Raw genomic sequence first — 18167 nt, 5'->3', positions numbered from 1 at the left:
CGACAATGACAAAAAAATAGCCAGGCATTGTGGCAGGTGCCTGTAGTCCCAGCTACTGAGAGGTCAAAGCAAGAGAATTGCTTAAGACCAAGAGTCTGAGGTTGCTGTGCGCTGTGACACCATGGCACTCTACTGAGGGTGACATAGTGAGACGCTGTCTCAAAAAAAAAAAGGAAAAAGAAAATAAACAAAAGCGGCAGAAGGCATACAAGCACCAAACTGATACCTTCCCTATCCCCAAATCAAAAGGATTGAAAGGATATTGAAATGCAATTCAGCATTAATGTGTGTCCGATGTTAATGTACATCCACCTAAAATCATCTGTGTGCATCTGAAATCATTTCCTGTGCCACAGGAAGACTTCGCGAGACACCAAAGAATATGATGTCTAAGAATTTTCCCAGTATGGCTTTATTACAAATCATTTCACATCCATCACTCACCAACTGACAATAGAAAGTCAATTCAGGAATATGCCCAGTAGGTGGCAGGATTGAAACAAACGCTGCAGATGGAAGGCCTTTCTAAACTTAGCTCCCCTTGTTTACAGCAGTGCAGCTGTTGTTTACAGCCAAGTGCCACCCTTCCTTCTCACCTGCTATTTGTCTACATCTGCCACCAGGTCCCAGAGGAAAACAACAGACCAGCATATCATATCATGTGGAAACCAGAACTGGGGACTGCTAAATAATCTCATCCCAGTTCCTCTTCCTTCACCCCTCTTGAAATCTGAATTCATGTCTAAATAGATAGGATCCAAATCACTGAATCCTGGTGTCCAGTCATAAACAGAAATGTAGAGATATATCGCTGAACTGTCATGTTTTATTTGGAAAGAAAGAATTGCAGTTCAGGGCATACGTGCAAACCAAGAGGTTTTCAGTATGTCCAGAGAACAAAAAGTTGGAGGTTTTATAAAAAAGAGAAGAGCTATGTATTGCTTTTTGAGAAAGTTCATTGGTACTAGTAGGGTTCTGGGTTGCTGGCAAGTTCCAATTAGTGAGTGATGGTGACAGGTAATATTAGTATTAGTGTTTTAACAGGTCAATGTCAGAAACCATTTGATAAAACTGGTTTCAGGTTAAGGGAGGCAGTTTTATTAGACAGGCTTACAGAGAATTACACTCTTGGAGCTATATTATGTGTCCTGAGGGCTTTTCCTATCGGGCTTCTCAACTCTGTTTTAGTTGGGTATAACAAGAACGGCCCAAATCATATGATCAACTTTCACTCAACCAGCCCTCCAGCATTTTTAGTGTAGCATTCTGCTAGTTAGGGATTGCAGTACATAATGACCTTGCAAACTGTAGGTTAATTTAGCTGATAGTAAAGTATCGCTAATGATGAATAGAACAAAATGGGACATAACTGGTGCAAAAACCGCAAGGGAATTAATTTTGGTGTAGATCCACTTGCTCAATGCACAAAGATCTAATTATTGAGGCCTCAGAGACTGTGTTTTAATATTGCTGGGAGACAGGAGAAACTACCTCAAATCCCTCTCTCCCAGAGATTGTGAGCTTTTAGAGAAAGGGCCACCTACCTTGGGCCCGGTCATCATGTAACTTAACATGGGGCTAGTACACTGGTGCAGGTCAGGGGAGGGGGGTGGTAATTCTTGGCAACAGGAATCTTGCTCAGGAGGCTCCTGAATTTCAGCTCCTTTGTCTTGCAGAACATTCACCATTTCTGGGAAACAACTCAGAAAGTCAAGTACTTAGTTAAGGGAGAGAATTAAATAGGAGTCATTAGAATTTGTTCAATGGGGAGCCAGTTACATACTGCTAAATAATATTATAGAAACCTTAAGAAATATAAAATTTCAGAGGAGATTAATGGAAGGTCCAGTGGACCCTTCTTTCTCAATATTCCATTAAAATACCCATGAAGGGCTGTGCATGGAGGCTCACACTGGTAATCCCAGCACTCCGGAAGGCCAGGACCTATGGATTGCTTGAGCTCAGGAGTTTGAGACCAGCTTGAGCAAGAGCGAAACCCCATCTCTAAAAATATCTGGGTGTTGTGGCGGTTGCCCATAGTGCCAGAGACAGACTAATTGCAAACCAGTCACAGTTCTTCACCTTTCCCTGTATTTTTTGGAACATAATTTGTAATTTATCTCAACAAGAAGTAGAGTCTGTTTTCTCATCCCCTGATTCTAAATTGGCCTTTGGTTGATGTAGAAGAAGTGATGGTTGCTGCAGCAGTTGGCAAGATCCAGTATGGCAAATTCTATATCCTAAAGTAGTACCTATGACTTCTCATACTTTGTTGAGAAAACAAGTCACAGAGCCATGTCTAACCCCAAGACAATACAGCCTTACCAGGAGGCCAGAAGGAAAACCAGAAACATTTGCTGAGCAGTGTTTATACAGTGGTTACTATTATATGTGGAGAAGCCCAGAGAATTTCACCCCCAAAATATGACTCCTTGGTATAAAGTATTTTGAATTAAAGGCCCTTAGACATCAATGGGCCTTGGAAGGGGCTTTCCCTCTATCTACATAAACTAGGGTGACCAGATTTTAACATCGGTAAGATGGGACAACATGGCCGTGGGGGCGGGGCAGGGCAGGGGACAGGGCAGGGCAGGGCCTGACAACAATGCAAACTTTGATAAGCAGTTCTCGATAATCACTTCTCAGCAATTATTTGTTATTATTACAGTTTAACATTATAAAATTAACAAAAATAATATAAAACTCATATTCTGGAGAAATGGCCACATGGCAGCTGAAAACCGTATATTCCCTTCTTGTTCTCCCGCCCATTCCTGCATTCTTTCCAAAAATCTGGACTTTTTTAAAATGCCGCAGGACGCGGGACAAATTGTTCAAAAGCGGGACGTCTGGTCACCCTAACATAAACCCAAACCAACCCAGTAAAAAGAACAATTGCTTTTCCTTCCTCTCCTTGTTATCTCAATATATTGCAGGAAAGAAAATCAAAAATGCAACCTGACCTGGCCCAGCCCATTTTAAAGATAATACCTGTCCCTCAAGTTAATTCCTAAGTCCCTCTGTTTCCCTCCATCCACTCACCCATTCTCCCAAGTATCTATTCATCCTCCCCTAGTCACCACTTAGTACCCCGAAGCAGAGTTACCTATAGTCTTTGTCTGCCTGTCCTCTCTGAAAATGAGGATATATAAACGTCTCTACCCCACTGAGATATTGGGGAATCACTCTGTTATTGTCCCCATGCACATGGTAAATAAATCCGTAATATCTTTCTCTTACTAATCTGCCTTATTGTGAATGGAACTTTCAGTGAAACTTCTGGGGGCAAACAGGAAGTTTTCCTTCTCCCCCACCTATTAAACTCTCTTTCTTTATTTCTTGTTTATTTTCTTCCCTGTCCATTAAATATAAGTTCCGTGAAGGCAAGGATCTAGCCTATTTGTTCCTGCTATATCCCAGCTCTTAGAATACTCCTTGCTAAAAAGAAGATTTTCTGAAATAAACAGGAATGTCATGCACAAAATTATATGGTAATGAATTTAAAATCTCAGTAATGTGGAAAACTTTCTGAGAATATAATTTGAAACATAAATTGCTTAAGAATATCTGAAGAGAGCAATTATGGAAGTATAAATATTTTAATATTACCTCCAAAAAGTCTTCAGGGATCAGTGATTATTTTACCAATGAGTTCTTCGAAATTCCAAAAAAAAAAAAAAAAAAAGTCTAATTATAATGTTACATGCATTTGATTCAGATTACTTAAGAGCCAGAAATACACTCGTGAATCAAGCCTCTTACCAAAATCTGACAAAAAGGTAATACGAGCAAATAAACAAGAGCAAATCAAATTTAACACATTAATGAAAATGGCTTTCCAAATTGATAAAGGGATGCAAGGTGACAACTGAAGCTAGGGCCCCCAAACTCTGTGAAGAGACAGGCTGAGCTAAAATAATAAAGCTAATCAGCTCCTATAACCTCATTTGTTGCTAGTAGTTAGTCACAATCCACTTATTTGCTTTTCTATAATTGTTACTTTAGAGGGCACAGATGGTTTTAAAGATTTTTTGGTTTTCTTGAGACAGTCTCACTTTGTCACTCTGGGTAGAGTACTGTGGTGTCACAGCTCACAGCAACGTCAAATTCTTGGGCTCAAGTGATTCTCTTGCCTCAGCCTCACGAGTACCTGGGACCACAGGCACCTGCCACAACACCCAGCTATTTTTAGAGAAGGAGTCTCACTCTGGCTGGGGCTGGTCTCTAGCTCTGAGCTCAAGCAATCTACCTGCCTGAGCCTCCCAGAATGCTAGGATTACACAGGCCACCACCACTGCCTAGTTGTGAAGATTCTTAACTTACTTGTTTGGAACCTAAGGGTAGTTTTTAAGATATCGTCCAGGTCCTTCATTCCAGCAGATTGACCAACCCACCCAGAGCAAGGAATGGACTTAATTGGTCTTAGCCCCCTTTACCCAAGGAATCACATTTCAATGGATTGGCTGACCCATCCAGACAGCAGCCCATACTAAAAGAACTATGATTTCTACCCCCAAATAAGCCAATTAGCAGACCCTGATTGCCTCATCCTATGCCCACCAAACGATGTTTAAAAACCCTATCTCCTCAATTCTCAGGGAGGTAAATTGGAGAAATGTCTCCCTCTCCCCAGTTAGCACTGTGCAGAATATACCCTTTCTCTGCTGTGAACACTGTCTCTGGATGTTGGTTTCCTTTGGGGCAGTGGGCAGACAAACCTGGCTGAGTGACAACATGAAGAGAATTATTCTTCATGTTCTAGAAATTTTCTCTAGATTGCTAGATATTAGGACATCTAATAGTAATTAATTAGTAATAACATTAATATACACATGATTGAAAGCGTGCTCAAGCTTTAAACAGTTTCTTGGGTGATCAGGTAAAGCATTGGAAGACACACCACTAATGAACACAGAGCCACAAAAACAGACTAGGACGGGCACTGTCCCTTGTGAAAAGAGAACCAGAACAAAGAAAATCTGTTTACCACCCTCACAGGCAAGCCATCCACGTTCCTTCCAGGGAGGCACGTCAAGCCTCCAAGGTGTACTCTAGCCAAAGGCTTTTAGCAGACAGAACAACCAGGATGAAATAAAGAGTAAACACCATGTTAGAGTATTCAGAGTTTATTGATAGACGTAAAAAACCTCTATAAAAGTGAAGACAAAGCTTACCAGTAAAGAGGTGGCTGAAATGGCTCACCCATCCTTACACGAATTTTGACCTCTTATATACCCCAAAGCTAACTTTTTCCAAGGTGGCATTCTTTCTTAATTTGCGTAGTTCAAACCAAAGATCACATTATCCCTTAGCATAATTCAGGGACCTATTACAACATTCCACTTCAAAAGTTACTCTCCTAAATCAATCCACCTAAACTACTCAAAATAGGCATCTTTAGGATGGGAGCTAAATTTTCAAGACAGTAGGAATGGGAGACAGTGGTGAAGGTCAGCCAGAACCTAAACAGCTGCATCCTGTCCGCTTTAGCCTACCTGACTCCATCTTATTCTCATTACATGTGACATGTGCTTTTTTTTTGAGATAGAGTCTCACTTTGTCACCCTCAGTAGAGTACTAGTCACCAGCAACATCAGACTCTTGGGCTCCAGTGATTCTTTTGCCTCAGCCTCCCAAGTAGCTGGAACTCCTGGTACCTGCCATAATGCCCGACAATTTTTAGAGACAAATTCTCACTCTGCCCAGGCTGGTCTCGAACCTGTGAGCTCAGGCAGTCCACCCGCCTGGGCCTCCCAGGGTGCTAGGATTATAGGTGTGAGCCACCACACCCGGCCCTACTAGATGTGCTTTTGTTACAAGAAAATGAGAAAGAGAATCAGCCAAACACCAAGATATGGAGGAAGGGCTTTATTTCAGCCAGTGAAGCTTCAGCAGACTAGTGTCCAAAATGGCTGAGCTCCCCATCAGCTCTGTCCCTGCCCTTTTATGGGACTCACAGGCAGACAGACAAAGGAATTACTATTTTGCTCCCTTTTGGAGATTTTAAATCACCTGAGAGTAAAACGCACACTAGCGGCAAGGTGGGATTTACAGAAGAGGAAGCAAGCATTAGTTTCAAAGTCCCGGGAAGCTAAACTACAAAGTGCTAAGAGCTAAGTGACCATGCGAGGACTTTGCAGGAGTGTCCTTGGGCTTCTGAGCTTTCAGACCTTACTTTTCTCGGGTATTCTCTCTCATTTCCCCAGGTGCCTCTCTGCCCTGTTGCTCTATCTGCCTTTGAATAAGTTCATTGCTATGTTAATCTTCTCTGGTCCCATGCTCCCTTTTGTCAATTTTAACTAGTTCTCTGGGGATTGCTCTCTGCTTTGCAGAGTTCCCTCTGAATGTTATAAAGACAGGGTCTTTTTTTTTTTTCCTTTTATTTTTTGCTTTTCAGAGACCCCCTTCATGAACACCACAATCAAAAGGGAAGGGTATTTATCTTGATATCAATAAACAGATTAGTATCTAATCAAACCACCAGCCAAAATACTACTTAACAATTTTTTAAATGAAGCATCTCCATTTAAAAAAAGAAGAAGAATGGCCCAGCACCTGTAGCTCAAGCGGCTAAGGTGCCAGCCACATACACCATACATACATACACCATGGCTGACAGGTTCAAATCCAACCTGGGCCTGGGCCTGGGCCTGCCAAACAACAACAACTACAACCAAAATATAGCTGGGCATTGTGGCAGATGCCTGTAGTCCCAGCTACTTGGGAGGCTGAGGCAAGAGAATCACTTAAGCCCAGGAATTGGAGGTTACTGTGAGCTGTGATACCACAGCACTCTACCCAAGGTGACAGCTTGAGGCTCTGTCTCAAAAAATAATAATAAAAAAATAAGAAACAGAAGAGGGTAGGGGAAAAAGACATAAAACACATTAACATTTTCTAAACTGTTGCAACCTCATAAATGATCACGCGAGAAGTACACACTGCAAGAGGTGAGGCTAACCACAGGTGCAGGACAGCCCTGAGCACTTCTCACAGAGTCCTTTTGTTGAGAAGACACATAATAGGCAGAAAGATTACTAAGCAAAGACATGCAGGGGCTGTGTGCTCAGGGAAATGATCTCATAGGTGCCAACAGAGTATGTACTCAAGTAAATGATCTTCAAAGGTGGTACGGGAAATGATCTTCAAAATACTAAATGCAATTTTTCTCCACTAATCCTTCAAGGAACTGTCATAAAATGCTTAGTGTTTAACCACAGACTTACTACTACAGGACTGAACTTTGCTCCTCCAGGATTACTGAGTTATTTGGTGGCTTGCCTTCCAAGTCACAAGAGATTTCCAGGCTTGCCAGGAGAATGTCTTGTTCTCAGTAATTCCTCAGATGAGTTATGATATTGGTGGCTGTTGTAGTAAGTATGATGTTTAGTCCTCTATGCTAAACATTTTAACTCAGATAATCGGACATGAACAGAACCAGGAAGTAATTTTTACTGTGCAACATGTTCATTGCCAGCTGCCCAAGAGGAAGGCAATGCTGAAACAGCAGGGGCTACAGAAAGGGCTTGATACTGCAGGCATTACGGGAGGAGATGGGAGGAATTCTCAAATCCACCTCTCCAAACATTTGGGAGAAAGGGTTTTTAAGACAGTTTCATGGGCCCAAAGTTAGGCAATTGGGTGAGCTAACTCACTGGGATGGGGGTGAAATCACAGGGGTGTAGAAATTGTCTTCTTTGCTGAGTCAGTTCTGGGTTGGGAGTTGTCACAAAACCAGTTAAGCCAGTTCCTTAGTGTAGATGGGGTCCACTGTTCCACTGGAATGTGGGGCCTGGAAGATATCTCAGAAACTACCTTTAGGTTTGGAGAAGGTGATGTTCTCCAAAGAGAAAGTTAAAGATCCTTTTGATCACTTATCCTTCCCACAAGAGGTGTTTATAAAAATATCTGGTGTTCGGCTCGGCGCCTGTGGCTCAAGTGGCTAAGACACCAGCCACATACACCTAAGGTAGCGGGTTCGAATCCAGCCCAGGCCCACCAAACAACAATGACAGCTGCAACCAAAAAAAAAAAAAAAAAAATAGCCAGGCATTGTGGCGGGTGCCTATGGTCCCAGCTACTTGGGAGGCGGAGGCAGGAGACTCACTTGAGCCCAGGAGTTGGAGGTTGCTGTGAGCTGTAATGTCACAGCACTCTACCCAGGGGGACAGCTCTGTCTCAATAAAAAAAAAAAAAGATCCGGTCTTCACTGGGATACTGAGTGATCACTCTGTGATTCTCCCCATGCACGTGGTAAATAATTTCTGGTGTTATTCTCTCTGTGGTCCTCAGTTGAACAAATGGTAAAGATCATTGTCCTTTCCAAATTTAAGACTGATGAGAGAAAGAGATTTTATGAGTGACTCGTCTTGTGAGCGACTCCAGTTTGGTATATATTTTGGCACTTCAAGTTACAAATATTCATATTATTTGATTGTTTCTCCATGCAGAAATAGTCTTTTGTTGTTGTCATTGTTGTTGTTGTGAAAGACGATACCCAGGAAAAGTAAGGTCTGAAATGGCTCAGTGCCCATAGCACAATGGTTACTGTGCCAGCCACATACACTAAGGCTGGCAGGTTCAAACCCAGCCCCGGCCAGCTAAACAACAAGGACAACTACAACAAAAAATAGCTGGGCATTGTGGCCTATAGTCCCAGCTACCGTGTTTTCCCCCAAAATAAGCCCTAGCAGGATTCTATGCATTTGTTAAATATAAGCCCTACCCTGATAATAAGACCTAGTAATGGGCATGTCTATGCACTTCACTCCATGCATTTCAGCACAGAGCACTAAGGAAGACTGGAATACCTTTCTTTTGCCACAGCTTCTTCCCCATCCCACCCCCCACCAAGCCATTGGCACTTGCGCAGTGCGCATGTGGTAACTGCTGTCACAGGCATCCTATTGCATGCAAACGGCTAGGGCAAAGGAGTTCATGCATCACTAGCGCCAGCCCCACCAACAAAGTTGGCTCCCCCATCAGGTTCCAGAAGAAGATGACTTAACTGTATTTGAATAAATGTAGATTGTTGTATTGTACTTAATAAAAATAAGACATCCCCTGGAAATAAGCCCTAGTGTGTCTTCTTTAGAAAAAATAAATATAAGACAGTGTTTTATTTTCAGGGAAACATGGTACTTGGTAGGCTGAGGCAAGAGAATCACTTAAGCCCAAGAGTTTGAGGTTGCTGTGAGCTATGATGCTATGGCACTCTACTGAGGATGACATAGTGAGACTGTCTCAAAAAAAAAAAAAAAAAAAAAAAGGAAGGTCTGAAAGAACAAAAGGCTTGTCACAGGAGTCCCAAGGACACTCCTACAAAGTCCCCCACTTGGCGACTCAGCTCTTAGAAATTTGTAGAAACTCAACTTTCTGAGACCTTGAAACTAATGCTTGTTTCCACTACTTCTATAAGAGCCTCAGCCAGAATTCTCCAGCTCCATTCAAACTGACCAGTGAGAAGGGCACCTGTGAACAAGGAACCCTTGGCTGGGGATAAAAGGGAAAGGACAGAGCCAGTGGGGGAGCTCAGACATTTTTGATCTTTAGTCCATCGTGGCTCTACTGGCTGAAAGAAAGCCCTTCCTCTTTTTTTTTTTTTTTTTTTTTTTGCAGATTTTGGCCGGAGCTGGGTTTGAACCTGTCATCTCTGGTATTTGGGGTTGGCCTTTGAACCATAGGTGCTGCCCTAAAGCCCTTCCTCTTTTTGTGTGTGTTTCTTTCTCTACATCAAGCTTCGTTGTCCTACAACAGTTGTTGCTATTAATTTCTTTTTTGTTGTCTTTCTGTGAAATTTTGTCATAAAGTGGGTTACTATAGGGTAGAACCTAGGCCTGGCACCTCCATAAGTCCCATGTTCCAGCCCGCCCCGCAGAGGAGCCAGTTACATAGTAGTCAGCATCTACTAATACAAATTTTGCTGCAGGTCCCTGAAAAAAGTATATGAAAATTTCTTCTCATCCCGTTTCATGTCCTTGAGCTTGTCTGTGACTGAGTGGGAATTTTCTCTTCAGTCTTTGCCGTGGTGGATGGGAATGGTGGGGGGTTTTCAGAAACATGTCAGGCAGCCAATCTGAAAAAAATTGGGGGTCCAAGACATGTAAAATTCTACATTCTTCGTACCAAATATGTCAAGGTCCAGGGAACTCTTTATCTGAAAGCGTCTGATTTTCTGTGTCTATCTCTGAAGAGTGAATTTTGGGGAATGTTGGACACTGCCTTCTCCGCACCGTCTGCAGGCTAAATCTGAAAAATTACCACGTGGGCTAAGAAGAGGCACGAGATTGAGTCACTTTTGGAATAAATACACCCTTGAGATTAAAGGCCAAAAGATAGATCCTTTAAATTAAAAGACGTCTAAATTTTCTATCAAATAATTTTAGAGATCTCTTACTTGAAACAATTGCCTTATTTGTATTCCTAGAGAAATTAGATTAGAACAAAGACACATAATGTGGCTAGCCTTACAAATTCACATGACAAAATCAAAGAGGGAATATCTCATCTAAAACAAAGAAAAACAAAATCCTTTCATTGCCCCTGTGGAAATAGTGGCACAGGCCAATGTCCCTTGTAGCCTAATGGTTAAAGTTCTGTGCGTTCACCGCAGCACCCTGGGTTTTATTCCCAGGCAGGCAATGAGCCTGTTGGGTTTGATATTTGGGTAACTTTCACCATTCTTTCCCTCTGTTCACAGCTTTTGTTTGCCTATACTCTGTAGAGACATATGAGGGTTTTAGATGTTTGTAGTCAGCTGAAGAGCTGGAACCCTAGAAAGTATGACTAGAAAAAAAAGTATGGGCTACATCTTTTTTATGACTAGCAGGTCTTTCTTTTCTTTGAGCTGTTTTTGTGTTGTTTCTGGATCTTGTGAAAACTCCCTAAAGACCCCTCTTGTTTTGTTGATTAAGTTATCTGTAACCTTGGTTAAAGCCTGCTGGTTGAATTTATAAGGATAGTTTGTTAAAAATTTCAAAAGCGAAAATGTCAATGGTTTGTCCCAGCTGAAGTCAGCTCCATTCATCGTCACTCCTTCCGTCAGGGATCATGGAGTTTTGCCACAGACAACCAATTGTTCAAATTGTATTTAGGTAAAACAAACTCCATAGGCTTGGCGCCTGTGGCTCAAGCGGCTAAGATGCCAGCCACATGCACCTGAGCTGGCGGGTTCGAATCCAGCCCGGGCCCACCAAACAACAATGACGGCTGCAACCAAAAAATAGCCGGGCGTTGTGATGGGCGCTTGTAATCCCAGCTACTAGAGAGGCAGAGGCAGGAGAGCCGCTTGAGCCCAGGAGTTGGAGGTTGATGTGAGCCGTGATGCCACAGTACTCTACCCAGGGTGACAGCTTGAGGCTCTGTCTCAAAAAACAAACAAACAAACAAACTCCATGCCATATCCAATCCAGTTGTTTCTATAACTCACTTCCATTTTCTGTATATCACTTTCTCTTTCCTGTCCATGAATCTTCTCCAGCGTTGAAGTCTCTCCAAACCTGTTCTGGTTCAGCTGCTCAATGTGTGAATTGCTCTTTGCTCAATTAAACCCTGTAAAATTTAATTCGCCAAAAGTAGGTTCAAAATAGAGCTCCCAGAGATGCCCCAAAAGTCCAATGAGGTACCTGCCGGGCCTGTTTTGTCCATTTCTCTCTCCCTGCACCTGAGGCTTGTGGATAGTTCTTTCCCAGATTCCAAAGCGTCACAGATGTGTGTTTTGAGTGCCCTGAGTTCGTTTGAGCAATTTTAATCCTAACTGGGTTCAGAAGTCATGACAGGAACTAAACTAGGTCTAGAATCAGATTAGATCTGATAATTAATTAGCTTAGATCCAGTTAGAGGCCTCAGACATCTTGCTGGGTCAGGCAGTAAATGATAATACTATCAACAGAGGAAGGGATACAAACTGCACCTTCCAGGAATCTGTAGGTATTTCTGTTTTATCCCTTGGTTCATTTCTTTTCTTTTTTAGTGGCTTAGTTAAGGAAAAAAATTATTGCCTAAGTTGATCATGGAGATCTAAAAGCTCTTAGATTCAAGGCAAAAATAGGATCCTCAATTTCTAAAGAACTGAGTACTCCATTCTCTGACCTAAGTGTGTAAGTCTTAGACCCTGGAAGTGGGAAACACTTACAGAAATGGCAAAATCCTACCACAGGCAAACTATCCCCTGGCTAATAATTGCTTAAAGCAATAAGATAGGTAATTAAAAGATTTATAGTCTGAATAGAAAATAATATTTAAGAATAGACTAATAAAATTCCTTATAAGATCTATCAGAATTGCTTCTATCTGTGTGTCTATATGTCATGTGTTTGTGATATTTTACTACCAAAATATATAAAAGAGGTCTATATAATTAGCTTAAAAAGTAAGTGCTTAAATTGAATAGCTTATCAAGAAGATAGAAACTAACCCAAATGCCTCTTAGTTCTTGTGACTTTAGTAATATTATTGATCTCTATTCAACTCTTTTTGATTCTGTTGCACCTTGACCCATGATTTCTCTTTATATTCACCTTCAGAAAGAGATAGTTAACATGGACTTGAATACCTTGGAGAGACTGTGAGTCTCTTTCAATATTCTCTCAAATTCTCAAAACTGATTTAGACTCTAACCTTACCCCAGGGATCTACTCTTACTCAGTGCTTAGTGAGGATAATGATGATTTTTTGCTCTGCAAACAGAGTACTCTCTTAGACTCCCTCATTCTTTTAAAGACTCTAGCTGAACCGAGGTCATAAAGCCGCTAGGTCTAGACTCCAGTGGGTACTAAGACATAAAACTGTTACTTAAGACATAAAATATCTCAGGGCCCTCAAGCTCACCCCAAAGTGCCTTGAGTCAAGTTTGTCATAGCCCTTGCTAGAACTTAATTATTGGCAAAAGGAAAAGCTGCCACTATTTACACAGACCCCAAATACGCCTTTAGAGTTTGCCATGCAGTTGACACAGTTTGAAAATCTCGTTTCTTAATTTCTGCTGACACTTCTATAGACTCCCTGTGGCTCATTTCTCTCTTTCTTTTTTTTTTTGGAGACAGAGTCTCAAGTTGTCACCCTGGATAGAGTGCCATGGTGTCACAGCTCACAGCAACTTCCAACTCCTGGGCTTAAGCGATTCTCTTGCCTCAGCCTCCCAAGATTGAGATTCTGTCTCAAAATAAACAAACAACAACAACAAAAACAGTTAATGTAATCCACTGTATTAGCAAGCCTAACAAGAAAAAGCACAACGTCAGTGCTCTTGTAGACATAGTGCTAGAAAGTCTAGCCAGTGCAATAAGACAAGAAAAGGAAGTAAAAGTGTACAAATCACAAAAAAAGAAATGTCAGTGGTTCTCAACCTTCCTAATTGTTACAATGAAAAAAAAAGGATCATGACCCACAGGTTGAGAACTGCTGGTCTACATGGAAAATTGCATGGAATACACACACACACACACAGGAATTAAAAAGTGAGTTCAGCAAGGTACCACCAGGATTTAAGATTAAAAATACCAATTGTAGGTATTTCAATATTCTAGCAATAAACATGTGTACACTGGAATTTAAATTTAAAGTTTATTTTTATAATACTATTTACAATTGCTCAAGAAATGAAATACTTAGTTAAAAATCTAACAAAAAATGTACAAAATACGTAAAGGACTTGGGTGCCGAAAACATCTATGTGTCTACAAAATGCAGATGAAGGAAGCCATCAAAGACCAAATAAATTGAGACGTGTCATCTTCATTGATTGAAAGATTCAACAAAATTAACTATCAATTGTCTTCCAAATTGATACACAAGTCTAACACAACTTCTATTAAAATACTGTGAAGAATTTTTGTCCATTGACATTATTCTAAAATTTATATGGAAAGACAAAGGAGACTAAGAGCTTAAGAATTTTAAAAATCTAAAGTAGAAGGAGGCATTCATCTGCTTGACTTCAAGACTTATTATGTGGCTACAATAATCTAGACTTCATGGTATCGGTAGAGGGACAGACATATAAAGCAGTGAAACAGAATAGAGAAACCAGAAGTAGCCTCTCACAAATATACCCAATTAATTTTGGACAAAGATGCAGACAAAATTGATGAAGAAAAGACAGTCTTCTAAAGACATGGTACTGGAGACATTGGTCATTACAAAGAAAGAAAGAGGGAGGAAGAGCAGGAAGGAAGAAAAGAAAGAGGGAAGAAAGGAAGGAAAGAAAAAAGAAGTAAGGAACTAAGGAAGGAAGAAAGGGAAGAACACCTTGACTTTGGTCAGGCTACTGGGGAGGCTAAGGCAGAAGGATCCCTTGAGCCTGGGAGCCTATCTAAGAGTGTGAGTCCATCTTGGACAATATGGCAAGATCACATCTCTCAAACAACAGAAGAAAAAACAAAATAAAACAAAAAAACTTAATCTCAATCTCATCGTATGCATAAAACTATAAATGAATCATAAGAAAGAGATTAATGATCACAATAAAAAGATTAAAAATCCAATTAGAAAGTGGGCAAAAGATGTGAAAGGGCATTTTTGTCAAAGAGAATATGCAGATGGTAAATAAGGACGTAAAAAGATGTCGTAACATCTGTCATTAGACATTAGGAAAATGCAAATTAAACCTACAGTAAGGTATAAATACACATCTATCAGAATGGCTAAACTAAACCTGAATCATTTACATATTGCTGATGGAATGTGCCACGGTATAGACACTCTGGAAAATTATTTGGCAGTTTCTTAAAAGCTGAAATGCAAATAAAATATGATTCAGCAAATACACTTAGGGATTTTGACCCAGAGAAATGAGATTTTATGTTCACCCAAGAACCTGTCTCCAGAATGTTTACAGCTGATCTCAGTGCCAAAGTTTACACAGTATATGGTTCCATTCATGTAACATTCTTGAAATGATATTATGATAGAAACAGAGAACAGAGTAGTGGTTTCCAGGGTCTAAGGAAGGATTGAGGAGGAAGAGAAATGGGTGTGGCTACAAAAAGGCAGCCTCCCAGGAGGGGAAATATTCTGTATCTTGGTTGTATCCATGTCGAGATATTATGACATTGAGCTATAGTTTGGCAGGATGTTACCATTGGCGGAAACTGAGAAAAGGGTAAATGGAATTTGTCTTTGTTCTTTTTTTTTTTGAGACAGAGTCTTACTATGTCACCGTCAGTAGAGTGCTGTAGGGTCACAGCTCACAGCAACCTCAAACTCTTGGGCTTAAGCCGTTCTCTTCCAAGTACCTGGGACCACAGGCGCCTGCCACAGCACCCAGCTATTTTTGTTGTTGTTGTTGTTGTAGTTGTCATTGTTGTTCGGCAGGCCCGCCAGCCCTGGTGCGCGTGGCCGGGGTCCTAGCCACTAAGCTACAGGCACTGAGCCAAGGTGATTCTTAAAAGTGGCTTTAGATTGTACTCATGACAAAACAAAGCTTGAGATGTTCATGAATTCCTCAAGTCCTGGCAGATGAGCACATCCCTCCTTTCCCAATGCAGTTCTTAGATAAACAGGAAGACCAGGTTTTTAAATTTTAAACAGGTCGTTTTTTGTTTTTTCCATTATTAAAGTGGTCACTTCCCGAAAGTGGAACTGGGTTTCCAAAACAGGGGAAAGTTTCTGCCTTTTATTTTTTAACCTCCTATAACATGACTACTCTATCTTGTATGAGAATTTGTATTTATTTTTGAAGTTTTTGTTGGGGGGGTGGAGTGCGGGGGTGCGGAAGTACATGTTCATTTGGTTGTTAAGAGGATACTCAATCTTAGAATCCTAGGGAGAATGAGGGGGGCACACACCCAGAGCCAAGTGGAGTACAAAATTGATTTCTTTCTGGGAAGTCATTTTTAACCGGAGTCTTAAATATTCATAGCCTTTGACCTATGAATTTCCTTTGAAGGGATCCATCTTAAAGTCATAATTCAAAATGTGGACAAAGATTCATGCAAAAAAAATCATTAGCACATTATAAATGCAAATATATTAGAAATAACCTTAGGTTCAACCTTAGAGGAATAATTTACTATAATTTACTATAATAATTTACTAAGTACATCCATATAGGTAGGAAACTATACATTCCTTAATATTATTCTGAGACATTTTAATTACAAAGGAAAATGCTTGAGATAAGGTAAGTGAAATAAATATAAGTTATTTTAAGAGCAATGGTGCTAAACATGTTGATTTGTTTCAGTTTCCGACTGTGTTCCAATTTCTAACATTTTATTTCCTCTCTAGAATATGTCTGTGTCTTTGGCACATCTCTAATTCAGTTGAGTCGGTATTTCCTATCAGAAAATATGTTTCTTTGGATAAAAGTCTTCCTTGTTCATTGGATTCTAATATTGACCCTTTATATCCCCAGTTCACCATGCAGAAAAAATGCAAATGACCCCTAAAAAGTGCCTTCAGAAGCAATTACTACCACTAGCCTTAAATAACCACGAGACCTTTCAACATGTTAAAACTTCGAAGAACATTATTTATTTATCATAATTTATAGATCCCACAAAATGTCCTGCAGGAAAGAAGTAGTGGAATTAGCTATAAGTCCGAATATGAACATTACTTCGAGGAAGTGGACACGCTCACATTGTTTGCAAAGCACTGTTCTACTTAGAAAATTCAGACAGAAATCTGTTCTGGCAGGAATTGAGATGAAAATAAATTTTAGGTGGATGAAATCCTGAAAGTTCAGTTTGAGACTGAAATGTATTTTATTCCTAATAATCACAAGATATTAACACCACCACCAAACATCAAAGGCAAGTGGGCAGGCTCAGCACCTGTGGCTCAAGTGGTTAAGGAGCCAGCCATGTACACCTAAGCTGGCAGGATCGAATCCAGCCCAGGCCAGCCAAACAACAATGGCAGCTGCAGCCAAAAAGTAGCCGGGCATTGTGGCGGGCACCTGTAGTCCCAGCTACTTGGGAGACAGAGGCGGGAGAATTGCTTGAGCCCAGGAGTTGGAGGTTGCTGTGAGTGCCATGGCACTCTACCCAGGGTGACAGTTTGAGGCTCTGTCAAAAAAAAAAAAATGGCTATGGGCAACTGGAATGTGGGTCCCACTATAGTGTATGTGGTAAAAGGCTAAAAGGTGTGATAGCAGTGACCACACACACATCTACTCTCACACAAAGCTCTCATTTCCTTTTATAACAAAGCTATTTGTAGTTTACCTAATTTTGTCACTGCAATAAACCTCGCTGTAGGCTGATCTCAATCTAGAAAAGAATTGTATATAGCACTCTTACTTGGTTGTTTGGAACAAAATATGCATTCTTTATAATAGCAGTGTTATAAATTGGGACTAGTTTTCCAGTCTGCCCCACAAAAGACTACTGGGCTCACATTATATCTAAATACATTGGCAATGAAAACATACAATGGCTGAAAATAACTGTTACATAAAAGACACATTATTTCAGCTACATAGTGGGTAATCCAGGAAAACTAATCATTAGTTATTTAATTGCCCTTTTTTGAAATTACGGTATAATAAAGTGTGTAATATAATTACTCATATAAAATACAATCAGGAATGGAAACACCCTGTCCTCCCCTCCTCTCCCCAGGCTCTAGTCTCAGTTCAGGACTCATCCTCCCGTTCTGCCTCAAATTCTCTCTGTTTTCACTGCTGCTAGGAGAGTTTCCCTACCAAGCAGCTGTTGTCCAAATCACAAGGGGATTTGGTCCTGGGTCAAATTACTTGTAGCACAAAGATTCCTTTTTGGAATAGGACTGCCAAGGAGGAAAGGAATTTCTTTGTTGTTGTTGAGACAGAGTCTCACTCTGTCATCCTGGGTAGAAAGGCATCATCATAGCTCACAGCAACCTCAAATTCTTGGGCTCAAGAGATCCTCTTGCCTCAGCCTCCTAAGTAGCTGGAACTAGAGATGCCTGCCATGCCCCTATCTAAATTTCCTGTTTTTAGTGCAGATGGGGTCTCACTCTTGCTCAGGCTGGTCTTGAACTACTTAGCTCAGGCAATCCACCCACCCTGGCCTCCCTGATTGTTTAGATTACAGGCAGGAGCCACCCTCCCTTCCCACCAGAAAAGAAATTCTTTAATTCAAGAGAGACAGGTCACGGTGTAACTAACGAAATGCTAGATGCAGTGAGAACGGGCTATGGGGGATGGTGAGTCTGGGTTTCAGGAAGACTGCCCAGGGGCCCTC

Source organism: Otolemur garnettii, unplaced genomic scaffold (genome assembly GCF_000181295.1).
Source record: "Otolemur garnettii isolate 467f Iridium unplaced genomic scaffold, OtoGar3 scaffold00001, whole genome shotgun sequence".
NCBI lineage: Eukaryota > Metazoa > Chordata > Mammalia > Primates > Galagidae > Otolemur > Otolemur garnettii.
The sequence above is the reverse complement of the archived record's forward strand: the minus strand, read 5'-3'. Positions refer to the sequence as shown.